Raw genomic sequence first — 27,410 nt, forward strand, 5'->3', positions numbered from 1 at the left:
AACACACCGTGAAAACCCATCGTTACCGCATTTAGCACGCGCAGCCGGTGCCGGTGGTCGGATGTTTTGCTGTGGACGGCGGTTACGTGAGCTGCTGGTGGATGGTTGATTGCTCCGACGGAAGCATCATTCGACGTTTGCAGCTAATTATTTTCAATGGATAATCAGAGCAGAACTGTCACGTGCCGCGGGCGCTGGGTGGAACGCGGTGATTTGTCGCAAGCAAGTGTTTGTTGAATTCTGCCAAAGCCGAAGAAATCAGCAGCAAAGAAAAGAAAAATGGTATTTTCGTGGAAAAATATGAGAAAATATATTGACACATTCACAAGAGTGTTTCATTGTGACGACAATACGATCATTGAGTTAGATCAACTCAAAATAACATCATTTAAACAATGAAGCAATCTTTCAAAAATCTTCACAAAATGATTTAATTTCTCTGCGCGTGCTTAATTACATCAAACAACAAACCCCGTTCCAACAATTAGATTGTTTATCTTTATCGCATCTTGCGTATCTTTTGTCCATTTTTTCGTCTCCCTTTGTCAATGTTGTTTGACAGTTTCGGGAGGCTTTTTGGCACACTTGTTTGATCCTTTCAGTCTCCCAAAAAAGCAAAAAACCTATGCTTTTATAATGAATTTAATGTAAACAAAACTCTCCGCCGCGCATCCCAGAACACCAAAACACGGGAAGTGCAAATTAGCAAAGCTATCTTTCACAGTGAAAGGTCACTCCAAAAAACAAACACCAAAACGAGATCAACGTCCCAAAAAACCCACCGGTCCTTGTTGGGAACGGTTCAGATGCGCTCACTGGGTTTTTCCCCTTTTGTCTCTTTCACGTTTAAACGATCGTTTTCATTTTAATTAAACCTTCGCGCCAAACGGGAAAACATCTGTCATTCTTTGGCTTTTTTTAGCTCTGTGTGTGTGTGTTTGTATGTAAAGGTGTAGAAGAGCGGAAGAGGAAACAATCTTCGCTGCCAACAAAAACACAAAAAAAAACCGGCTGACAACAACTGGCCAACTTTGCTGAAAAACAATGCGGGCATCGGAGGGCATCCATCTTTCTCCAGCAGAACACCACCCAGCCGTTCAGTGGTGCACATCGAAAGTACAAGAAAAAACAACAACATTGTTCAAACAGATTAAAAATCAACGAGCGTCATGCTGGGCTGACTGGTATTATCCCTATCCCGCAGTCCCGGAGGTTAGGGCCGGCGACAGGCAGCGAAAGGATGTAATTTCTATGCAGTTCAGGAAGCGTTTTGTTTTTGCGCCAACCGCTTCCCAGGCCCGTTTGGGTGTGTCTAGGGATGTGTCTAAACTTTTCCGTCTCGGCTGGTCACCGCGCGATCGTGCACTTTTCCTTTGTCTTTCGCTTTGCCATTGGATTGGATGGTGCTTCGAGGGGCAGCAGACACACTTTATCCGAGTAGGCGAGGAGAGCACGGTGCATCGTTGCATGTGCTTCCGGCAAACGCGTTAACAACACACGCTGAAGCGAGCTTTTCGTCGACGATGGAAATTCCTTTCTATTGACGGCTGTTTCGCAAGGAGGATCGTTTTCTCATTTTTTGTAACGCGAGCAGCCGATGTCGTTTGGCCGTTGCTTTTGTCATACAAATCGCGATTGGATTGCTCCTTGGGCGATAATCGAACTGAGCGGTATGGTGGCGTACCATTTGGCGAGGAAGATTGTTTTGTGCATCACCATTTGTGTTGGGTTTTATAGGGGTTTACAGGTACTTTTCAATAGAAATCAATGTCAATCTGTAAACCTTTTGTTTACACTTTGACACTAGCAATGCCTAGACACTCAATTGACATTTTCGAGCATAGAATATGGAAAATTCGAACAAAGTACCTTAAACATGCGCCTTAAACTTTCCTTAAACGGCATCAGTTTAGGCGAATTTTAAAACAGGTCCTTTAAAATCGATGGTGATGCGATTTTGCCGGCAAATGGCGTTTCCGATCGTTGTTTTTGATGATGTAGTTATTTTATACTTTAAAAAAACAACGAGTTTTCACAAAATAACGCCAAACACAATTTGCATTTGTTATTAAATACAGGGTTTCCCACGATTTATTGGTGGGTTCCCATATTTTTTCGGTGCGTTCCCACGATTTTTTGGCCGTTTCCCAGACTTTTGTGGTCCAATTGTATTGATATCCAATCGGAAAATACCAATGACTTATGGGAACGACCCAAAAATCTATGGGATACAATCAAAAATTCGTGGGAACGCACAAAAAAATCTTGGGAACTGACCAATAAATCGTGGAAAACCCTGTAAAAAACCAAAACAAATGAATGTAATTGTTCAAACTCGACGCCATCGTCAATCGATAGCAGAAGTTCTAATTTACAATACAATCACAACATTTTGGCACTTTCAGCACAGTTGATCACACAAAAATCCACAATTTCAGAATACCTTAACTTCAAATAACTCTTGGAAAGTGTTTCTACTATCCGTTGGATCAAAGGAGCGAAGAAAATCATATTGACGATAGTAACCAACTTCCAAAGAAAACGGAATATGTTAACTTCAACCTAAAAACCCCTGTAAATCCAATATGAACAACGCTTCATCATGCTGACAACGCTCCAACACGCTCAGCCCGTACGCCTACCGAGCTGACATTAACCAAAGTTTACATTATCCACTGTGTACTGCCGGCCCTCCCATTCGATTTTGACCCCTCAGTCTCGAAGTGAAGAAAGTTTGCTGTGTGCGTGAGTGTATCTAACCTCTCAGCACATCCATCGCCGCTCGCTCGCTTGTCTTGTCGGTTTTGCTTTGCGTCAAAATCCATCAGAGCATCACAGCACAGCAGGATCACTCTCGGCAGCGCCGAGCGCGGGTTTGCTTTTGATAAGTTCCCGCGCCTCCAGGCTCCCGCACATTACGACCAACCAACGGTATGACACAGGCACGAAGGTTATGCTGAATATTCGCCATCGCCGGCGGGCTGCTACATTGCAGATTCTCTGGCGCCAACAAAAAGCCGTCGAATGTGATGTGCAAGACCATGTGCTTTGCAGTGCTGTATTTTTTTCCCGCATTTTTTCCCCGTTTCTTATTTACAACACCACACGCATACACGGTTTTGTGTGCAGTATCTTTTTTGGGCATGCCGTTTTACGAGCCGAAAGGAGAGAAACGATCTTTTTTCTTCCCGTCCACGTCCGATTTTGTTCGTTTTAATTTAGCACCGAGAGCGTTCTGGTTTCCCCGAAACACTTCACGTTTTGGGACGTACAAGTCGGAGCAGATTCCAGCTGCACGGTGGCTCTCAGTAGTACAGCGATGGCCGACAACGCACACCAGCCAGACATTTGAACCATTTTATTCGATTTGTTTCGCCCACGGTGGTTTGCTATCCTAAACCCATTAAGCGTTTCTCTCCCGATCGTTTCTCGTTCGGTTATGGTTCGGCCCGGGGTGGCTCATCTTGCTGTACTGCCCAACCCAACTAAAGACACACACAAAGACAGTACGATCGTTAGAGAAGGTCCTCTCATTGGCCTCCACGCTTTGCTTCCGCCCTCCCCGGGGGACGCTGCATATGTCCCTCCGCTGTCACATCCAATTGAAGGCCATTTTTCATTCGCTCAAAACCAAGAAAAGCTGCTCCATTGCCTTGCGCTTGCTTCTCACGAAAAACCAATTCACACAGCACAGACACGAACACACGCCCAAAAAGGAAAAGGTTAAATAAAATGAAACTGAAACGAGCTTCCATTCTGTTCCATTCTGACGGGCAGCAGCAGCTGAATGGATTCACCGTTTTGATTGCACCAAAAAGCAAAAAAAAAAAGGAAAGCAAAACGGAAAAGCGTACTGCTACACACCCCACCGGCGAAACGCTTTCCGAATGCTGCAGCAGTCAGCCGTTTTACTTCGATCTGTATGCCCGATGGTTGCCGCAATAAAGTGAACACCGGAAGGCAACGCACATACACACAAACACACAGAGGCGCACACAGTGGCAGCAGCACAAGATCACAAATAGCGAATGAATTAAACATTCGAGCACACTGCGGGGCAGCCATCGGCAGTATAGAGGGGAAGCTTTGCTGAAGCTTCATTCTTTCTTCCTGGCTTTCTTCTCGGTGGCTGTTGGCTTCCTTTTATTTGCCCTTCCGGAGCACACTTTAGGCACGGAGTCGCCCAATCTCGGGGCAGCCCAATTTGTAGACTGTTTATGATTCCGATGACGATCCGATACGTTCGCTTTTTTCTGTCCTTTCTTTCCTCTCGCTTTCCGCCTGACTCGTTTGATAGCTCCGTTTTATTAGTGTCTAAATCGGGGTGAGGGCAAAAAAACCATGGAAGCATTGGGCGTGATAAAAGCAAGAAAACTAGTCGAAATTTGTGTGAGCGATTTCCCGATGGAAAACTCATGCACAGCAGCAGTGCAAAGGAGCGTAAGAAAGCAGCCGTTTGCCTTAGAGTCAATAATTTAGGCTCATCTCGTTCCGGCTCCGTTTGGCGGGGGCCACAGCGCTTTGAGCCCCACAACCGACCCACAGCGCACTAATCGTCACGACGGCCCAAAGGAGGGAACCGCTTTTATCGCCCGTTTGAGCAGAACTGGCAAGGCAGGCAAGTGCCACGGTTTGAAATAATCATCGAGAAATTGAGTGAAGGCAGTGCAGTGCGCACAGCCAGCGGCCGGTAACGAGCGACACGATCGCACCGTAAAACATAACGATCGGCTCCTCATCATGCCAATCGGAGATGAGATGCCTGCTGCCCCGGCAAGTGATCCACTGCGAGTGGATGGATGTGGAATGTATGATGAGCTTTCCTTTGCTCTCTTTCAATGCTGTTCTCAAAGAGCCCGAAAAAAGAAGACAGCAAGCTACCTTTTTTTATTCTTCTTTAAAGCCAGCAAAGTTACATAAAAGCGCAACTTTAGTGGTATTACACATCTTCCAGCCAAACTACTTCCATTTCTTGCCATTCCCGCCTCAATGCGAGGCCTTTCTTTAATGTATTGAAATAAAACAGAAACAGACAGTTGCCTTTTTTTGCGGATGAAAAACATTGAAATCGGTCTGCCGCCAACCAGCCAGCCAGCCAGTTTGCGATTGCTAATTTATGGCCCCCCATTTTTGCCGAAACACAAGCCTCCCAGAACGTTTCGCCAAATGTTCACCCCGCTCTTCTGCATCGATGAGTGTGTGCCAGCATTGCTGCGCTCGGCCGGTGTATTTTTTATGGTGCGGGAAAATTCATGGCAAATGCAGAGAAAACCCCATGCTCCCATGCACGCGCACATACAATTTGGAAAGAAAATAATAATATCGAATTACACACATGCAATACACACATACACAGAAGAGAACTGCAATCTGAAATGCAGAAATAAAATACTGTCACAAAATAAAAAGCCCCCGATTGGTGCGGCGGAATTGTTTTTTAATCGTTTATTACATCAACGACGGGGCGTTTTCATGTGTGTGTGTTTTTTTTTTGGTGTTATTCCATTCCTCTGATCCACACACACACAGTAGTAAAACATTAAATAAATGTGAGAAGGGAGGGAAAACACAGCGTAACAAAAGCACCTCCGAGGAGGTATAGAGAGAGAGAGAAGGAACTGGGAGGAAAGGCGAGGGCAATATTTTCACATTCCCTGCATTAATTTGCCATTTCACTGGGAAGCGCGCGGCAAACGGCCATCCGTAACAAATTCGGTTTTTATTGCGCCGCAGCGCCAGCGCCAAAATCGAGCGACCCGGTGGTGAGTGTTCCCCGGCAATCGTTTTCCACCGCTATGTCAACAAGCTCGGGCAAACACATACGCATGCCGTAGGTGCGCACCTTAGGCTCACTTTCATGAGTACACAAACGAACACACACACACACTGGAGCAGAGCGTGTACAAATATTGTTATGTTATTCATGTTTCCTGAATGTTTGTCTCACTGCCATCACCACCAGCCCCATGCACTCATGAATGTGCTAAGGATAATCCTTATCAAGCGGCACTTCTTACGTATTACCTTCCCGTGTTCCACGCTTGGGAGTAAGTGTATATGCTGCTTCATGGGTTGTAATATTTTATCATGTTTTTCCTCCTTCCTCTACCGGTACCGGCTGGCTTCACGAGTAGTACCGGTTTCCTACCTTTGCCACTGTCCCGTCCCCACTTAGGGTGTCATAATCTCTCCGAACCATGCAGGAAATGCTTGGGAATGTGTATCTTCTTGCGAGGTGTACCTCGCGTAGAAACATGACAGACAGCGCACACGTTAGAAGGAAGGGCACGGTTTAACAACGGGAGCTGCTTAAGTGTTTGCCAGCATTCAAGCGACTGCAAGCGACTGATCCGAAATATGATGATCGTGTTGCGTTGATGCTGCTGCTGTCGCCCTGATGATTATGCCAGGCGTGGGCAGGGGTGGTGGTGGTGTTGAGAACATCCTTCAACCAAAACCCCCCCAGCCCTCCGGCCAGTCGGGGTACGGAATAAAGGCAACGAGAAGGAACGGCTCAGCTCTTACAGCTCAGGTTTTATGGGGACGACTTCTTCCAACAAAACCGAATCGTACGGCACAGTCGTACCTTCGTATTTGCTCTGATAAATGGTTTTTCCCTTTGCGGAGGGCTCATTGAGGGAGGGTCTGCACGAGGCCAAACCATCTGGCAGGGGCTGGAAGAATTTAATTTGCGTTATAGTCCAGCCAAGGTTGCAGCAGCCACACTTGGGAGCGGCAGCGGAGCCATAAAACCGTCGCCGTCTGACGACTAACGACGGCACCACAGCTAGTCGGTTTTAAATCATAGCCCAATTTTCATTGCTTTTAAGATGCTGCAACATTAATTCTGAGCACTGACCCCCCCCCCAAAAACAAATACCTTTATGGGAGGTTTTTAGTATGATGAGTACGGGGAAAGCGGTCCGAGGGCAATTCAAAATATGATCCGTTTTGCTCGGGACACGGCAAAGCTCGAGCGTTTTAGGAACGAATTCTCTTGCAGTAGGAGCGAACCCCCCGAATCTTCCCTTTTCCAGGAACGCATTAGCAGGCGGCTAGTGGAAATGTGTTGGATTTAGCACGTAATCCCCACTCAGCATCACATGGCGGCAGGCAGCTATTCCTGGCAATGGCCGAGCTTAGCACGACTTCACTCAATCCTTTTTCCGAACGATATCACACACACACGGCAGATTATGTTTGATTGAGTTTTTGCCTTGTCATAACACATAACATACACTACACCAGCACTGAGAAACGGTGCGATGTGTTCCGGAGTGCAAAGATGGTCCCTCGGATCTCGGGAGATGTTTCAAAGCAACAGCGACCACATGACGATGGGATCGGATCAAGTCGACTGACAGGCAGGAATTCTTTGGAAAGCGATGAGGAGAACTGACTGGAATAAATCCTTATCACCGATGTAGCACATTCCAATCTAAATAAAGTTCTTGCAAAAATGGGAAATCAAACCAATAATATCAACAAAAAAAACAGGATCGTGAGGCAACTTTTGAGGTTAAGACGTAGAGCACATTGCTGAGGGATTCAACACTCCAAGCAATTTACGACAACTCGATAACTTCCCAAACTGTAGATTCCAAACAGGACATTCATCGCATCATACCACAAACACACAAGCGCGCGTAATACTAACATGAGTGCATCGTTCTGTATATTGAGGTTTTTCCAATTGCTACTCCACACACGAAAAATAGAAATAAATATAGAAAGAAACGAAAAACCCGAATCACAGTTACAACATTCGCAAGAAATCGAATGAGCAAAGTTTGTGGAAAAGATAACTTTGGTGCCATTTTCCTCCTCGAACCGGCAGACACTGTGTACGTGTACGTGAGCGTGTTTCGTTCCTCCAAAAGAGCAGAAGAACTTGCTTTAACGAAATTCCTGAAGGGTGCTAAAAGAGGGGGGAAAGTGGCACAACCCGAAAAGCCAATCACCAGGATCCATTCCGTCTGTTTCCGGCATCAGCACACACCGGTATGTAGCTCGAAAGCTGACAAATGGAAAAGTTTTACCCTTTTTTTTTGAGAGTGTGTACGCCCGCACCCACACACACACACACACACTCACACACACACACACACACACACACATTCACACCCACGTGCACGGTGTCCGTTTCACACCGTTGCCGTTGTGTCATCGCAGGAAAGCAGGCAAATCGGAAATACGTCCGAAGGGGGATCGCTCACGTAATCCTTGTTAATCGTATCGACGTTGTTAACGCAGCCCTCGCGCCAAACCCCGTTGGGGTCTGCCAGCGTGGGCAGCCGATCACACATTATCCGTGGGTCACCAGCAGCAGCATCAGCAGTGTAAATGGCAGTAGATGTAGTAGTAGTTAGCCCCAGATAAAGCCATTGCAGCGGGGGTCTCGACATCGTTAACATCATCACCATTAAGTACCATTAACTATCAACGATCACACGACACCGGGTACAACCTTTCGGGGTGTGCAGTGAGGGAGTTTTTTGCTGCTGTTCTCTCCTTCGTCGTGCTTGCGTTGGCTTTGGTGGACGTCATTAAGGGATGAAGGAGTAAAATGAGATAGAGGCTAATTGAAGCTCTCAAACAAATCCGTCCATTTATGGGATGGTTACAGCGTTACAAAGGTTTCATCATTTGACTTTAGGCCTAACGTTTTTAACATGGATTTTTCAAGCAAAACGGGTACAATATGGCGTGATGAATGAACTCAGATCATTGAAGCTTTAAATAATGCTCGTATGCTGTGAATTTTGCATACCTGCAGGCGCTGAGAGAGCACTTTAAAATGAAGTGTTTTTGACTGTATTAAATTCACCTCGAAGTACCGCATATTTATAATATAAAAAATCAATTAAAGTAGAAACAAATTCCAGATTGCACAAACTGTATTTCAGCTTCTGCTTGATATTAAAATCTAACTCCAAGTATTCTGTTGCTCAGTCGGTTGGAAACAATACCTTGTTCATAATTAAAATATCAACTACTCCACTCCATCGAGACAGACAATGGTGGGCTAAGGTTGCATCAAAGCAACGTTTTCTTTCCCTGTGCTGTGGTTGTGGTTTACCACCGCAACCACATTTCCCGTACAAGCGCAAAAGTCACTTCTCCAACAGGAAAAGCTAACGTTGAGGACATATTCTAATCCGGTACTGAAAGGTTTCCTGTTCTATCCCGCATCCTAGTTTTTGCTTTTGGACACAATGTATCGACTGACTGGGCGAAGATTAGGAAGCTGGAATGGGTCAGTAGTAAAAAATAAGTAAGCACAAGCTAGCGTCCCATCACGTTGCTGTTGCTAGAAACTTACCACAAAACTTCATTCACCGACGCAGCATTTCCCCGTAAGCCCAACATTATTACACCAGACGCAAGAAGACTCCCGCCGGCACTTTCACAACTACCGCACACTACCAGGAAGCTTTTCCTGCAAGCGCGTGTTTACTCTTCCGGCCCGATTTCCGTTTATGAATATTCATCGTTACCCGCACACAATCGCCCACGCCATCGTCCGGGACTGCTGCTTGCTTGGGGAAGAAAAAGGGCCGAGGGCACGCGGGACAACGGCAAAAGGATCCATCTAATCGAGCACACAGATGGAAGGAAGGTACTGCGTAGCGCGATGATGCTGGACGTTGAAAATTCGAACCACCCATCAGCAAAGAAACTTCATTCATCCATTTGCGTCACCCTCGCCTAGTTTGCACCCACTCAAGGATGAAAGGTTAAACAGATCGAGCACCACACCTCGGGCGAGCGAGCAAATCGAGGGAGTGAAAATCTTGCGGGCAGGGATTTGCCAATAGCAAATGATAATGGTAATTGATATGGCATTTCCGTTGGCGTTTGCGGTTGCGGCCAAGGTGTTGGAAGGTTGGGTTGAAACTGGGCAAAGTAAGCATCATCAGCAGCCGCAGCAGCAGCAGCAGCAGTGTTGGCAACTGCTGAACCGATGGAACGGCTCAATCCCGTACGCACTCGTTCGTTCGGTCAGGCACCAAGGAGGCGCCTGAATGTAGGCAAACGCTAAGCAAAATTGGCTACGCGGTCGGGATTTGCGTACCGAATGGGAAATTAATTCCCTTTGTGCTTATCGTGGTCCTTCTGCGCCACGAACACAAGCTGCTCTTCTCATTTGCGTGACCATCGTTTGCCTTTTGCGGGCTCGCTGCTCTGTCACGCACGCTCTATCTCTCTTTCTCAGCGAACGCAACGCGGCGTCTTGCTGGCGGATATACGTGGATTAGAGGCATTTGGGCTAAGTTGCTGCTTACGATTTAATCTCGCCTCTTTTTTTGTTTCTCCCACTCCATCGTCACAGTAGTGTGTAATCGTGGTTCGTAAAATCTCCGCCACGGTTTCCTGCTAGTTTTGCTGCAGCAATCAGTTTAATCAGCCCGAAAAGCTGCCGGCCCCGAAAGCTTCAAATCAATCTCATTTTGTGCTGTTGACTGACACGCCGTACAGAGGCAGACAAAACAAGTGACAAGCAATCAATCGGAAAATGCGGAATACTTTTTTTTTGACTATACAATCCATCGCATGGTATGGTGTGTCGCAGACATATTCGGCTCAACTCACAGTTCCCACCGCTCATGCGGGTCCATAATTTACGAACGCACATGCGGAGACGCATATGCAGCGCACAAGCATTGGGAGAAGCACGCGGAAACGCTGAAGCGCATAGTAATTTTGCTGTCGGCTTGAATTACGAAATTTACAAAATGGCAAACGCAGACAAACACACACAGTGGGTTGATGTGTGGAGCCAATAATATATGTGTGCCGCCTTCCTGCTTCCGCAGTTTCGTTCCACTGTTCGTCTCCACTAAACTCGCAACGGTCGATGCAGCATCAGCAGCAGCAGTAATATGCCAAATTGAATTATACCAACCAATGAATAGATGCCGAGTGATCGGTAATAAATGGGGATTGCCGAGCGTTGGAACGATAATATCATTACCGATGCAGCATTTGAGACTGCCTTCGCACACACCGGGTGGGTCACACACATGGGCGGCTTTAGGCCTGGGATGCGGCAGATCGTTTGCTATCTGCCTGATACTATTTAGCAATTTATTTTACAAGCTTCCCGTACCCCATCCGCACAGAGCCCTTATCTACCGGTGGAACTTTCTGTGTGCGCCTGGAGAGTATGCAACGCGCACCATTGCGGACTGTTAACTAGGTTTAATACAATTATTAACAACATATTCATTCCACTGTGAATGTGACATAATTATCGTTCTAAAGAGCGAAAGCACACACCGGTGGAAGCGGCACGGGGAATTGCTGTCAACTTTCTGCCGCACGCAGTCAGCGTTTGTAGAAATAATAATGAAACTAGCAGAAAAAAACGGGTCACATGAAACGAAATTAGCCCACTGGGAGTGTCACACTGTTGTGGGGGAGAGGGGGGGGGGAAGGGCGTGGGCGCTTATGAAAAATTAAACCCAAACTTTAGGACGAACAAAAATAAAAGTCCTACAAGGCAGTGGAAGACGCGTGTGCCCGGCCCGGGGTTTAAGTTGAATGCAGATGGGGTGGCGTTGTCGTTGTTAAAATTGTTTCACCTCGTACACACACACACCTACAAACACCTTTGGGAATGGCGCACGCAAACATTAGTATGCGCTGCACGTAAGTGTAAGCCATTCGGGGGAAAAAACGCCAAAAAAAGGATATCTTTCTCTAGCGTTCTTAACGCCCGAATGTAGGCAATGTGAGACGTTTCAAGGAAATCCTTCCATTTTTTTTTATGAAAACCGCTACAAAAAACCCACACATCTCGACTTTATCTGTGGTGAGCAAGTATGTGTGTGTGTGTCTGTCTGTTTGTGTGCACACGTACACGAGCCCGTGCAAGAAGTGGCATTAGGTGAAAGTGTTGTGTTAACACGACACACCAACACTAAATCCTCGCTAAGCTCACGCACATGCCAGGGAGGTTGTGGTGGCCGGGGCTCCACTTCTCGTACCTGAGCCGAGCGGTATCTTTTTTCTTGCTTCTCTAACATTACAGCAAGCTTGGGAGCAAACAGTCAGAGAATCTGCCGTTAATGAGGAGCGAACGAAGATGGGGAGCATCCCATGGGAAAGCCGTGACGAGGCGTCACGTTAACTAGGAGGAAAATGAGAAAAAATAGAAACAGACCAGGAACCAAGAACGGTGAACGGGATTACACGAGTAAAATGCCCGGTAATCCTGTAATTCTCCAACATCCGGTGTTTTGCACCCTGTTTTTTATCAGAGGGGGCTTCCATTTGCTCTTCCATCTTGAGAAGGAAATGCACAATGAGCAATAGCACCAAACACACACCTTTATCACGACCTCTGTTCGCAATTTAGTGTGTGCTAGTGTGCAGGGATGAGATTAATGTTTGAAACCTTGGGAAATAGGGAAAACGAACACCTACTTTTTTATCCAAAATTCGTTTCATTTCTAGTGAAAAGCGTAAATGGATTTTCGTTTTACAAGGCTCAAAACAACTTCTCCCGGAACCGGAGCTGGGCCGTCCTGCGTTGCTGACCTAAAGAGGGACACCATGCGCGGAGCACAAACGTCCCCGCGTAAACGAATATGAATCACGACGAAGATTTCACATCGGCCTTCTTGAGCTCTCGTCGGAAAAGCCCATTTTTCATCCCCATTGTGTTGCATGCAAAGCACAAGGACACGCGCACAAGACGCACCCTGCCAAGATGATGTGTTGCTTTTTGGGGCGCGTTGTAATGTGAAGTTCCTCCGGTTTTGTACTTTGCGCCGTAGCGGTAACCCTTTCACAAGGGGATTGGGAAACGAAAAGAAAATCTGCCACCGTCACTTTGCTCCTGATCGTTATTCCTGCCCATCATCGACCGCCGCCAAAGCAAACAGGCAGAAAAGTAGAGCGAGAAAAAAAAAACCTGCAAAAACCTGCCGGCGGTCGTGAATATTAGAGATTTATATCGGAACCCCACACACACACACACACACACCCGCAGCTACCGCCAATGAATGTGATTTTAATTTCAGATAAAAGCTGCCACGAACGTCGCGAGGGGGCATAAAACGAAACAGCGGATATCCGGGTTACGGGCCCGAAAGGATCTAGTCAATATGATTTTTCAACAGCAACAACAGCACAAAAAAATGCACTCAAATCGTCTTCGGCAGGATGCTATGCTTCTGTCCGCGTGGGGCACAACGCGATCTATCGTGATGATAATCTAATATTGGGGCTATTTTTTCCTCCATCTCAAGTGGCTGGCACAGAAAGAAACGTGCGATCCGTTGCTGCTTCGCGCGTCGCGTTCGTGTGGTGTCAAATTTGCATGTATTATTTTTTTTGCGGAGCCCCCACACCTCACCACACTGGACATACCAAAATGAAGAAACACAAAAAGCCTGCAATTTTCCTTCCCTCTGTATTGTTGTTTTTGCCTGTGATGCATTGCAGATACACTCTGGGGCAGTAGTTGTGATGCTATCGCGCGTTCGGCATTCATAGGACCGCCATCTCTGTTTTGTTTTTTTTTTCCTTTCTCTCGATAACCGTAAATCGATACCCGTAACCCAGTCAATTGCTTCCCTGCCCGGGGAACAATAAACCACTTCCGAGCGGTATAGTGCATACGCATAACGATCTCGGTGTTATCATCTTCTGCTGCTGGAGCTGTAGATGCCGTCGATCTCGATTGGCACCAGATCGCCGTTGGGTTTCCCTCACAAGCTCTCTCTCTCTCTCTTTCTCTCTCTCTCTCTCTTGCTCTCTCTCTCTCTCTCTCTCTCTCTCTCTCTCTCTCTCTCTCTCTCTCTCTCTCTCTCTCTCTCTCTCTCTCTCTCTGTCTCTCTCTCTCTCGCTCTCTCTCTGCGATACCACTTAATCGAAGCCGTGTCGAAGCTTTACGATGAGCACGAGCTTTTCGCAGTTTTTCCCACGCTACGAATGCTTTTTATGCCATCGACAGATTCAGTGCTGCTGCTAGATTTATGATTTTTTGCATGTTTGCAAATAACTGAGATTTTTGTGCGGATGAAAACGAACAGGAAAAAAGACATTCCCCCATTCGCATCGGATAGTGATTGGAGAGGTGACGATGAATATAAGGCGAACCTTTTTCTTGACTCGATGCAATGCAATCAAAACTATCTGGCACAAAGCATCATACACACACACACTTTCCGACTTGAGAAACGCCACACCGATTGCCATATGGTGATTTTGATTGCTTTGGAATATTGCATCAAGGGATAAACTTTCATACGTGTTCGCCAGCCAGCCAGCCAGCCAGCCAGCCACCAACAATAAATACATATGAGCCCGGCGTACGCTGCAGCTGTGCAGTGGTTTTTCCATCCACTTGCCACACACGTTTTTTTTCCTTATGCAGTTCCGCACAATCCACAATAAACCAACTGTACGGGAGTCACATATAACACAATAACGCAGCCGGACAAATGGCCGGGTTGTGTGTTGTGGTGGCATTTTGTATGAATACTAGAGTAGGCCTTTGCCGGAAAGTGGACCGAGGTGGGTGGCTTAATTGACTTCTGGAATGTCGGCAAGGTCCAGGCCAGCGCGGCAGCTAGAAAGCTACCAAGAAGAGGAGGAAGAGGAAGAAGAAGAAAAACAATGCATGATGCAACACACGCAAGATGCCTGGCACATAACGCCAACCCCAAACACGGATCTGGTCCTTTGCAGCGCACTGCAACCACACTGCGGTACACCTCGGCACGGTAACAACAAGAGGAGATGAGTGTGTGTGTGTGTGTGTGTGTGTGCTCGCATGAATGCTGCTCTGTTCGCTTTCTTCGTCCTTTTTGCTCCGCGCTCCCTCCCCTCACTGGGCAAAAGCGGCGTTGCACAAAGGCGAAACAATGCAGCTTACATTATGCTTGCCACATTCCACCACAAAACGATGGGCATCATGCTGGTGACTTCCGTCCCGTGCTGGAGCGGGGTCGCCCGGGTCCGGCGGAGAAGATCATTCTGTTACAACAATATTTCATTATTGCACTCGGGAGGTAGTAGTGTGTGCGTTTGTGTGGAAAAGGTAATGGAAGGTGCAAAGAAAAGGCGAAGTGCACAGTGCACCGTTTAGCTTAGCAATGAAAAGGGGTTGTGCTTTTGCTGCAGAGGTTCATTTTTAGTATCACAAGCAGCAGCAAACCGTACCAGTAGCTTTTAGTGAGCAAGAAGGAAACCTTAAAATAAAACTGTTGAACAGGAATTGTAAGATAAAATTGTAGTGCTCAATGTAATTACTAGTTGTGCAATGAGATGAAAGGGCTTTCATGATTGAAAGTATAACATAGAAGCTTCTTATTGAAGAGACCTCGTCGCTGCTACTTGCCAATAAGTTAGCAGTGCTTGTCGTTAATGCAACAATTGTTGACAGTTTGTTAGTCAAAAGAGAACGTAGGTTTGTTGAAGTCCAAAATTCGATTCAAACTGCAAAAATTTCCAAGGCAAATTATCCAAAATTGATAGCTAACAAGCAAAACATCGCATGACCTGATTTAATGATACTTGTGTAAATAAATAATGGTAAATCTAGGATAAGCGAGCCTCCAATAAGGTAGAACATGATCAACAATCCATTTATAGGTAAAAAAGCTCATTAAAGAACAAGAAAGAAAATTGAAGAAGTAAGTATTTTTATCTGATCTGTTAGAGGATTTAATTTTTATGTTATTATTTGTAGTTCTGTACCCAGGAAACTTTTCAATGAAACTCCAAAATCTCTTAAGTTTTCATGCACCACGAATTACAAGAATTTAATTCTATGTAAATATAACAAAGATCCAAAAGATCGTTTAATCGATAAGTTATCCTAATAGACTACTTTCTGCAGAGCACATTTTTCGAACAAGAACCTATCTTCCACGGATCCTATGACTCCTGAAGGATGTTTTGTATTGTTTACTAACATTCCTCCCGAAGCACTGCCAACAAACTGCACACATTCTTTATGAGGTTTTGGAGTAGTTTCAGATTGGTAGAAACAACCGCGGAAGAACACATACAGCGAGTCCTTTATTTCTTACCAGCAATGTTTCCTTTGCTTTACAACGACGGAAACCGATAAACCTCCGTTTTGGGAATCGCAGCCATACACTCCTGTACGTACTGTATGTAGACACACACACTCTAAAGCCACCAAATCCCTATTTTCTCCTCGAGCCATGAGCTGTAAACGATGTAGCTGCAACGTAAATGTAAACTTACGCCCTGTTTGCTTGCCTTCCCTCGAACGTTACAATGCCCTTCACCTGAAGGCCACCCATTTCTTTTTTCCCGGATATAGAAAGCGACTCACAGCGTTAACACACGCTATGTTATCGTTGGTATAGTCGGTGGTCTGCTCACAAACACAAAAAGAGGAAAAAAACCCCCCTATTCCACTCTCGGGGTTGCAATGAGGTGGCCATCACCCGGCCCCGGCACAACCACACGCCGGGACCGTATCCGGCCACGAAGCAAAGAGTAAGGTTATTTTCTCATTTTAACCACCAAATGCCACAACAGGCCCGCCACTACACCAGCCAGCCAGTGTGCACACAATGCGGGATATCTCCTCCGTCCCCCCCCCCCCCCCCGTGCTTTCCGGTTGACGTGTTGTAACGTTGTGGTAGAATATGGGTCCCATCACTGCATCAAGCGAGTAACGTCCCTCGTTCAATGTTGCCATGCGTTGATGGGCATGCTATGGCAGACGATGATGGCGGCAGCGACGACGGCGTACGCTATGTTGCACTGAAAAGCAGAATTACGTTTCACCCTTTTTCCCATTCCCCAAGTGCAGCGGGCGGGTGCACCCGGCACGTATCCCGACGCCAGCAAAAATGTCACGTCAGGCGCGTGTGCATGATGCAAAAACTGCTAATCTCATCGGAAAATGTCTCTAGCGCGCGTGCGTTTGTGGGGCAGGGCTTTGCGCAGTCAATTGCAGGTCGTTAGAGGTTGACTGAGCTTTCGATCCTGTACCGCCCGCCCTGCAGCCCATTCAGCCTGCATTTGCATCTATATCCGATTAAGCGCGGGAACGTTTTAAACCCTTCGTCGCTCGATTTACATATCAATGGATCGGGAGATGACGTTTTTTTTTGCGATGCATCTACCCTTCGAAAAGTAACATCGAGGTGCACTGATTCCAATCAGGATCAAGGGTGACCAGCTTCCGGGGGTGCACAGAATTCGCGCAACTTGGTCAGCAGGACTAAAACATCGAGGCGGGAGCTCTCTCTCTCTCTCTTTTCGGAAGCAATTAACTGCACAACCTTTTATCCGTTCCGCCGCGCTGTATCTCGCTCGACTTAATTCCCCATCAACGCTACGCGACGCGGTAGTACAATAACTTGTTAAGCCTATCAGAACTTTTACATCTGGGTGGGCTGACGGCAGTGACGAAAAACGAACGAACAAAGACCACTTCTTTTACCCCCTTTTTGTTGTTTCCTTTAGTTAGTGGTGTATGGAAAGGCTGATGACAATTACATACCTGTGACATGGTCTGCTAAATTGCAGCTCCAAACTGCAGTCCAGGACGCGCGCTGCTCGGTTGATGAATTTAGAAAAGCAAGTGATGTGATTGCCCACAGCCACGCACGTAAACTGGTGGTGAGAGTGCACTGTGTACATGGCGCAGTGGCGATGTTGATTCTCCGAAATTACAGCTGACTTTTGGTCACCACCACAGTCCGTACCTGTTTGGAGAAGAGGGCAATAGAAAGAAAGAGAGAGATGAGAAATGAGGTGAAAATTTAAATACATGCACGCACGGGCTCTTGCACAAGCACAGAGTTCCGAAAACAACTGCTAGTTGTTGTTTGTGGTAAAGAAGGTAATACACGTAGAAGGAGTGTGCCTGACCAGACCAGGATGGTATGAAGTAAACCTTAGTTGGTAATGGTGCATTACACCGTGCTGTGTTGCAGACATGTAGCAAAGCATATACCGGTACCGGATTAGGCTACACTCTACAGGCGTCGAGTGGTCCTTCAGAGCCAATGGGTGACTTAATTGTACGTTATGGTTTATCGAGTGTTGCCAACGAGCCATGTAATTAACTAGTGACCGTAAGAAGGCAATGTGACTCTATCGTTCAGAAGTGCCAGCTCCACAACTACTGTGGACGTGGACTTGGTTGCTTGGAAGCGTTTGGATGCTTCAGTAAAGGTTGCACGGAAATTAGTCCTACAAGTCTTTAGACATTTGTGTGCCTTTGAAGAAGTGGTAGAAAAAAAAAATATTTATTCAATTTTATTATTTTAGTTGCTGCTGTAACTACAAAATTACAAAATTAATGTGCTTTATTCACAATTAGCTTCAAACAAAATTGATTATCAATAAAAACTCCTTATACAGTAAATTTAAATACTTGGTTAGGATTGTGAAACAGAGTGGCTCTAATCCGTTTCCCTTAGATAACAAATGATACTCTGTAACGACTGTAATGTTATCCATCTAATCAAAAATCTGCCTACAAAGATGTAGAGGGAGTTCAAATTATTCAAAAGAAATGCTTATAACAAAAGCTGTATGCTCCAATAATACATCGCAATGAAACAACTGTTTAAAATTCAAGCTACTATTCTCCAATGCATGTATTTAACATTGTACCGATAATGAGAACACATATACAATTATTCTCCTCTGCATCACCAAAACCGAGACGAAAAAGAAATGTTTAATTGAAGGAAAATTGCATTAAGAAAATGGCCGAACCCCGTTCACCCCGGGATAGGATAGGAAAGCAAAGGCCGAGCAAATTATGCTTAACGCTCACTTCGCTTCGTCTTATCATTATCGCACGGTTGTGTGTCGCAGTGGCAAATTAAAAGCAATCACAACCCTGCAATGCAGACGAGAGATTCCCGTTCTTTGGCTGCACTTTCCGCTCCGAAGCTGTCCTTTAAGCTTGCAACAAAAAAAAAGGAACTGTTGAAACAGTGCTGGATATTCGCTTTTCCACCTAATCTCTAATTTGAATAGCTCCAGAGAATAACCACCGACTGCGCCGAACAAAAGCAAACATTCGTTGTTTTTTTTTAAACCACATCGTCGCGAATAGCTCCAAAATAGACTGCGACGACAGTGCGAAAGACTCACAATCTCAAATCCCCTTCCTAAATCCTCCTCTTCCTCCTGCGAATTCTACTTTGTTTGTTTGAAAAAATAAATTTCACCATTTTCGCTTCGGTTATGTGTGTGTGTTCATTTTGTTTTCCACTTTCAAACAGTTCGCGTTCGGTTTCGTGACCGCGTGCGGTGTGCCACAGAGACCACGACGGTGCCTTCTTCATCTACTACTAGCTCCCACTCACTCCTTTCCTGCCCCACAATTTGGTAATATTTATTTGGCCTCGTCACTCGACCGTGCCGAGTTTTTCACGCTTTTCCAGCTAACCTGACGGTGACTACCGCCACTACTGCGCTACCTCTACCTCTTCTTCGTTCTCCGGTCGAGGTCGACACGCCATAGGAAGAGCGCACCGACGAACAAGGATATTCTTTTATTTTCATTCACCATCTCTCTGTCTCTCTCTCTCTCTCTCTCTCATCATCCCCGAGCGTAGGTCACGCAGAACATTATAGTCTGTGCACACACACACCCTACTAGTCCGAGACCGATCACGGTTATTTCATTTTTGTCATAATGACGTTTTTTTTTTTCTTCTATTTTTATTTTCCCCTTCGGTCACACTCCCCGGAGCAATGCGCTTGAGAGGAGGGGGGGGGGGGGGCAGAACGACGACTTGGTTCCTTAGCCGGTTCCTTCTAATTTAGAGCATGATTTTCCAGCTCACCTCCTTCGGTGTGGCGTGTAGCAATGGAGGGAGGGCTGGCTATAGTTTCACTGCGGCTGTTTTCTATGCTTTGCTACATAATCACGTAATTCCTTCCGCTTGGGCCAGTAAACAACATTAGCGTAATGAGAATTGTTAGCGAAAGCGGACGGTGCCACCGTCCGTATTGTGCTTTCTTTTCAACATTAACCGGTGCCGTGGGTTTTATTTTTCTCCTTTTTTTTGTTTCGTTTCGTTTTTGGTTAGCTGCTGAAGTGAAAATTTCGGAGTAATTGGTGGTGGTGGTCTAGGAAAATTAACTTCGCTAACAGCACACCAAGACCCCGGGTTGCTCGAGGTGGTCGAGTAGAGTACATTGACCATTAAAGAAGCACAAAAGCAGTACTCCAGTATTTTGTGGCGTGGAAGAAATGCACAACAACAACAACGAAAACACATCGTCTCTAGAGGCGTCAGCGTCATCACTGGACACTCTCGGGCACTCTTTCATTCCCGAAAGTGTTGCCGAATGCTACCCCACGTAAGCCAACCACGCGGTTAGGGAGTCAACTTCTTTTCCCGCTCATCGTCATCACCGTTTCTTCGTTTTCCAAGCACCCAAGCACAGAGCGCGCACTGGATCTCTTTAATTAATTGCTTCTCAATTAAATTTAATTTCACACCGGAACGCGGACCCGGTGTCAACTAATAGAGAGGTGGAAGGGCGGACTATCGCACCTCGCAGAGCAGCAGGACGAACTCCGAACATCGTCCGGTACGACCACTGGCAGCAGCAAAGGAGCAAGCGAGTGCTCCAAAGTGAAATTATACGGTTATTGAGATCGAAAGTTCAGTGCCGAGCACCGTCGGTCTGGTAGTTCGTACACTCACCGTGTAGGCACGTTTGGCGAACACCGTCGAACATAATAATTCTACCAGCCATTGCAGAAGGGAAATGGCGTGCGGTTTGTACAGGTGCTCGTAGAAAAAAGGGAGGGTTTTCTTTTCACGACGAGACGAGGCCCGTTTTCTCAGCAACGGGCACGATTACGGGCACGATGGTGCAGCAAATTGCAGCATCGACTGCTCTCTTATCCGTATCCTTGGCGCTTGCCAAGTGCTGCCGTCTGCCACAAAACCGCAAAACGGTAATGCAGGGGATGCCCATAACGAGCCGCACTGTATATATCACTAAATCAACAATCACATACTCCTTCCGAAAATTGCGAGCTGCACTCTAATGTATGAGCAGGTACGGATCCGATGTACTCCGAAACAGAAATGAAATGGCAAAGGGCGTGCCAATTTCAGAACGTGCCAACGCAAAACCCCATTCTCGTTTTGCACACTCCTGTGCCGTCTGCCGAATCGAACGAAAAGGGACGTCGTCGTCGTCGTCTGAGTTCGCACACTAGCTGCAGGCTGTCAATATGTCAAGAAGGATCCCCCCCCCCACTGCCACAAACCGCTCAACCCAGCGCTCAATCGACAAATGATGGCGTCTCTGCAGTTCGAGCGCCGGCAGGCTCGCCTCTGCCGGTGATTAATCATTTATTCAACGAAAGATCACTTCCGAAAATTATCCACCACGCGACGCTTTTGGATGCAAAACAAGGGCACCTGAGGGCGGTGGCGTGTCCAGGGAACAAGTGATTACTAATGGCCAGCGCAGGCAGGCAGGCTGGCTGGCTGGCTAGATGCAGGACCGAACTTCACCTGGTGCACAGATAGCCTTGGTGGTGGTGATGGTGTTATTCCTAGTTCGGTTGTTTGTCATTCATTCTGACACGCCCGGACACACCGGTAGCTCGAGCTCGCCGAGCGCCTCTGACAATCGCTTTCCACGTTTCCACGGCAATCGAACTGATGAGAGTAGAACATGAACATGGTTTCGTTGTTTGGTTTTGGATAGGACGTCCTGTTGGAATGCGCCACAATCATAATTCATTTTCTCGCTGGTCACTTTCGCAAATTAGTTTGCAACTCAGATCATGTTAATTAGCTCTTCGCTTTGTCTCTTGTGGCTCATACAACTCTTTCTCAACTTTAGCATGGATTGGTGCTGGCAACTGGGCCAACCCTTGTCCCTTAAGTCAACTGTCAATTGCATCCCGGACGAGATGATGATAAATTTAAAAGTGTGTGTATTTTTTTAGAAACTATGCTTTGCTATAGAAAAAAAAACTTTATAACGCTTTAGCAGCAGAATCTGCCATCCAACTTCAGAGTGACAGGGTGCGCCATCCTGAGCTGGCAGCCTTTCTTCTGCGGACACTCTACTACTGCTGCCGCCGCCGCCGCAGCAGTTTCATTTTCACGTGTCAACGAACAAACTCATCAACCGGACCGACCCGGGTCGACTCCCTGTTTTTTCGCTTCTACCTACTCTACTGCTGGCGCTTTGTTTTTGTTTCCCCAGCCCCACAACTCGACACGATGACGGCTACGGCCATGCCGTTGTGGTTGGTTTTTTGGGCGGCTCTGTGTGAGTGTGCGCTTTCGCGTTCCATTAATTTCGATTCAAATGAAAGACAAATTATGTAGCTCGGCTTCATGGCAGTGACACTATCGCCACCACCACCACCTCTACGAACTCGGTTGAATCACATAACAACAAAATACCACAACAACGACAAACGGCTCTCCAACGTATGGAGAGGAAGGTGTCTTGGGCTGCTGCTGTCACGCACCATAACAGCAAGCGCCACTAACTCCCGAAAAAGCTCGGAACAGCAAATGGCAAAACCACACAAACACACAGACACCCACTCCGTACTGGTGATAAATAGTGAATCACTTCAGCAATTTTGGAAAAGGGAGTGGAAGAGAAAATGCGTCTAGAAAGTTGCACAAGACACAAACAAAAGGGCTGTGCAGTTGTGTGGCGTTTCACGAGTTTAGAAGTCTCTTTACCGAGCGAGCGTCTTCGCTTAGTTCTCTTACCACAAAATCTAGCCGAGCGGGAGGCCCGCTCTTTCCAATGGGACAACTTGGACCACCTTACTCCTCGCCCCAAGTGTTTGGGCACTGTAATTGAGCCACGATACTTGTTCTGCTCCGGTCGGACATGCTATGCTGCCTTCCTTAAAAGACACACCACAAGAGGGCACTCTGCCTGTGTGAGTGCTTCTCGTGACGATCCATTTACTCAAACCTGGGAAGCGAATTAGTGAGTTCGTCGCCTGAGCACAGGGAACCACACTTTTTTGTTGTGCGCTATTGCGCTATCTCTGCTCTCTATGGCGGTGCGTGCTCAAGATGATTCTAACAAGATTTCCTACTTGCGACCGGTTTCTTTTGCAGATCGACAGGAGGAAAACTTCTCGCTTGCCTCTGATAGTCAACACGAGGACGTTCACGAGTACGTCCAGGGACAGGTTGCGTACATCACTATCTGATTAGAACGTACGGCTGCAACGTCTCGGAAGCTGTGCGTCCAGCTGGATGCGTATTTGTGTGTTTGCTTTGCCGACGAGACCGTGGATAAGAACCGGAGAGCATAATTGTGTTTGCCAAAGTTGATTCCTAGACAAATGCGTGCACAACACACGCACATACCGTACCCAACAGGTCGATTGGAGCTACTCAGACGACGCACGAACGACGACGAAGTGATACGCTTCTTGAGGTGGTTTGTCTTCATCAAATGCTATCACGTACAGCGTGCGGTGCCGTATCCTTTGGATGATTAAATTAGATGCGGATAGTTGTAATCTCCCAAGCGTACCCCGGAGCAGTAGTTAATTAAGCTCAATAATATGCATACAAGTGTATGTATGAATGCTGTAGGCACACCCCAGGGCGTATACTCGGTCTAGCGTTATACTAATTTCAAACATGATCTGCTCCATTTTCTGGGACGGAATAGCGTAAAATTATATTTAAATTTAAACTCTCCTGAGAAGAAAAAAAAAACTGGAGCTCTTTCAATTCACCTTAAGCACCGACATTGAAGTCTTCCAAGAGTGTGCCAAAAAAACGCCTTTTTTACACCAACATTTATTTCCATAATCTCAAAGTACGCCTGTTACCGCCATTTATCACGTGACAGAGCCAGCATTCAATGGCCCGTAAAAAAGCTCCAACTCCACCCCTGCACGAGTGCGTTCAGCACCACCACATCCACATATTCGCACATTGCGCTGTTGAATATTTTGCCGATAAAATTCGCTTTGCCCTTTTCCCTTCCACACCCGTCTCGATTGCGTCTTTCGCGGGGAGTTTGTTCGATCATTTGAAGCGAGATGCAAATTGTGGGAATTTATTCTCGTACAGGATAAATTATCCATTTCATTGCAAATGGCACCGTGCAGCAATCAAGCGAGCGGCAAGACACAGTTGGACGCAGGCGATGGTACAGGACACGCAAAACGAAAGGAACATCTTACACTGCTTCAACGCTTCTCCACATCAAAGGAAGTTTTGGAGTAAGACATACATATAACTAGAGAGAGAGAGAGAGAAAGATAGTGAAAGAGTCAGATAAGTTGGGTGCTATCCTTCACAGCTCTCTGAAATCGCTTAAATATCAATCCATATCCGCTCGAGCGTGGTTAGTGCGATGGAAAAACAAACAGACAGCACAGCAACCGCTATCTCGATCTATCTGTTTGCCTTTGCACGGTGAGATTGCCCTGATTGATACTGTGATCAAATCAGTTTGCATTTAATTAAAAACGCGCTGCGGACAACTAACTAACCAACCACATCAGGAATGGGGGAAAAAAGGGTCCAATTCAAAATTGGCTCAATCGATACTTTGTCGGCATTGATGACAGGGATTTATGACAAAAAAATGGGACATATTATTTGTATACATTTTTTCTTTGCTTTGCTGACGTGGATGGTCAAATAAACAACCTCCACTCCACGTTGCTGTGCTAAAAAAAAAACTGGCCAATCTATTTTGCCGATAATGTTGCTACTGCTCTTTTGGCACCCGACCACTGCTGCTGCTGCATTCGATCGTGATTTGAATTCGCAATCCGTTCGACGCAGGCCGGGCTCTCCCGCAATTCATTATCGTCGGTGCTCAAAATCAACATAAACTAACCGGTCCCGCAGTACTCGCAGTTGGCAAACGGCGTACACACACAATGCGTTAAGCGCAAAATCTCGGCTGATGTTTGATGAAAGGGCTCTTCCATCCCCAGTGCAGGACTTATATCCTCACGGCTTCGGGGGAGCTAGGAGCACGAGAAAAAAGCGTCACGCCCCACAGTACTCCCGGGAAATCGGGCGTGATTTGATGAGCAGCGGGACGGTACGTGATGAACGTGATATGAAAAATGTATATCACTAGCGTTAAACTAGCTTAGCAGGGCGAGAGCCAGCCAACACACGGTTTGTGTACGGTAGGCAGAAACCCCAACACTGCCGGGGATGGATTAAACATAAGCATTAAAATCGATTGTACCTCGCATTGATAGCAAAGGAGTGAGTCGATGGATGGAAAAATGACTTTTAAGCTGATTGCTGAAGCTAATATTGGGATGGTATGTAGTTATTTTGCTGGAGAATAGAGACTGTCCGACTTTCATTGAACTGGAGCAGCGTTCGGCAAAGTGCGGCTCGCGAGCCTCTTTGATTTTGAGAAGGAGGCTCTTAGTCGTTTATATATTTCATAGAAATTTCACACATTTTTATTCTTGGATTATCTCTTTGTTTCTTCACATAGAACTCTACATTTTTGTAGAATTTGGTAGCAAAGTTTGCCTACCCCAGAACTAGAGAAATTTCACGCCTTTTTGGCATTAACACATAGTTTTCTGAGTTTTTTAAAGATATCGGTCTGTTTTTTTTGTAGAAAAATGGCATTTTTTCAAATAAGTGGAAGTGGAAGTCTAAGGAACTGTCCAGAAAGCCTCCAAGTCACATGATAGGTAAAAATTTGAGGTATTCAACTTTTGTTGACTGCATATGATCTACTGCATATGATACTTGATCTAGTTAATCTTTAAACATAACATGATCTCAGGAAATCAATGCACAATACAAATAAAAGAAACGGAAAAATATACCCAACAATGAAAAAATAGCAAACAAAGAATAAACAATAAGAAATGTGCTCTTAAGTTTAGAGCTGAAACAAGAAATAGTAGCAATATTACCATTCTATAGGTTATGCTCTCTCTTTCTCTCTCACTAATCTTTTTAAAATTCGTTTACTACTACAATCCACCAGATCCTGTCTTCCTCTTCTGTTGTAATTTGAAGGCTCTACATTCTTTGGAGGATGCTTTCAATATCAAACGAAAATCATTCCAATGCCATCAAATTAGATAAAGATGATGGTGAGCGTTAACCTGCCAGAAACAGAAGCCGGCAAAGCGCGGAAAAGCCGCCCTCCGGAAAGCTCGCGCAGCAGCATTTTCTCATTACACTAAAAACCTGCCCGGCGCTAAATCGCCATGCCTTCAAGAAAGTGAAATGTAAACAGAGCACCGGGAACAGATCGAACGAACTTTGCAAAGCAAAACCGAGAATGAGATGAGAGTGACAGTTTTCCACCGGTCCGGGGAAAAACTTTTACACATTTTCCAGCATACCAGCGGCACACGCCACTGTGTGCGGCACTCCTTCCACGCGAACACTCATCAAACGCTCGGGTCGCTTTTCCCAAGGAGGCTAGGAAAATGGGCTAATTTTAACGATTGAAAATTGAAAACTCGAGCCACAATCAGCGGGAGAGCGAAATTACTTACTTGCCACCCTGTCAGCCCCGCAGCGTCACACCCATCAGCGATTTAGGGAGAATTCCCATCACACCCATCTTACCCCTGCTGCCCACTCTCTTTCACCCCTTTTCCATCCGCCCTTTTCATCCACAGCCTACTAAAGCTCGATTATTTGAAATGACGCGTTTGAAGACGCGCGTTTTCCCGTTCGGTTCGGTAGGGAAAACGAGGCAGCGGGAAGTGGGTCGGTTTTTGGCCAACGAAAGCGAAACCCAATTGCTTCGTTTCAATGTTATGCAAACAAGAGAGCAGTTTAAGTAGTAGTAGAAAACAGTGGGCGGCTTTGTTGGTTGCGTTTTCTTTGCGCCCAGCGCTTTACGCCTCCTGCTGGTCAAATGGATTTCCGTTTTGGCCCGCAGCAACAGCACAGCGTCGAAGGTTTTTGTGTTTTAAGAAATGAAGGTACCGTTTTTGTGTTACTTTCTTTGTGCTGATGCTTTTTTTTTGCCGCTTGGTTCTTGCGCTCAAAAGGATTTAATAAACCGGCGGAGGGAAACGAATTATTCCCCGCGCTTTCTGGAGCTATTCGTGGACACAACGTTAGGATTACGTCGTAGCGCCTGTCGGTAGCAATTTATCGTTGGAACCTGTGTCCTCGACCCGTCCCAGCGATGGTTTGGAAAGGATTGCAAATTTACGCTAACAGAATCAAGCGGGCTCGATTTAAAGTGGAAAAACAAACAATGGAAAGCGATTCTATCCAATCAGCAGTTTAGTGCCGAGTGGTCCCAAAGTGCTAGGAAAAAATAATGCTGACCTAGGCGGGGCATATTCGTGTCACGAAATATCAATCAGATAAGTGAAGGCGAGTAAACTGTTTTTGGATCTTTATTTTATACAGGAATTTAAAATCAAACGGAAATAAATACCGAACTTATTTGTAGTA

General features: G+C 46.1%; 1 long non-coding RNA gene across 1 annotated transcript in view; it reads right to left on the minus strand.

Annotated features, from left to right (window-relative positions):
- The window catches only part of LOC133392725 (uncharacterized), a 93,192-nt gene that overhangs the window by 34,970 nt on the left and 30,812 nt on the right, over positions 1-27,410 (minus strand). The window contains exon 4 of the long non-coding RNA XR_009765777.1: positions 17,501-17,705. This is a non-coding gene — a long non-coding RNA (uncharacterized LOC133392725). The remainder of the gene's footprint in view (positions 1-17,500; positions 17,706-27,410) is intronic.

Source organism: Anopheles gambiae, chromosome 3 (genome assembly GCF_943734735.2).
Source record: "Anopheles gambiae chromosome 3, idAnoGambNW_F1_1, whole genome shotgun sequence".
Classification (NCBI taxonomy): domain Eukaryota; kingdom Metazoa; phylum Arthropoda; class Insecta; order Diptera; family Culicidae; genus Anopheles; species Anopheles gambiae.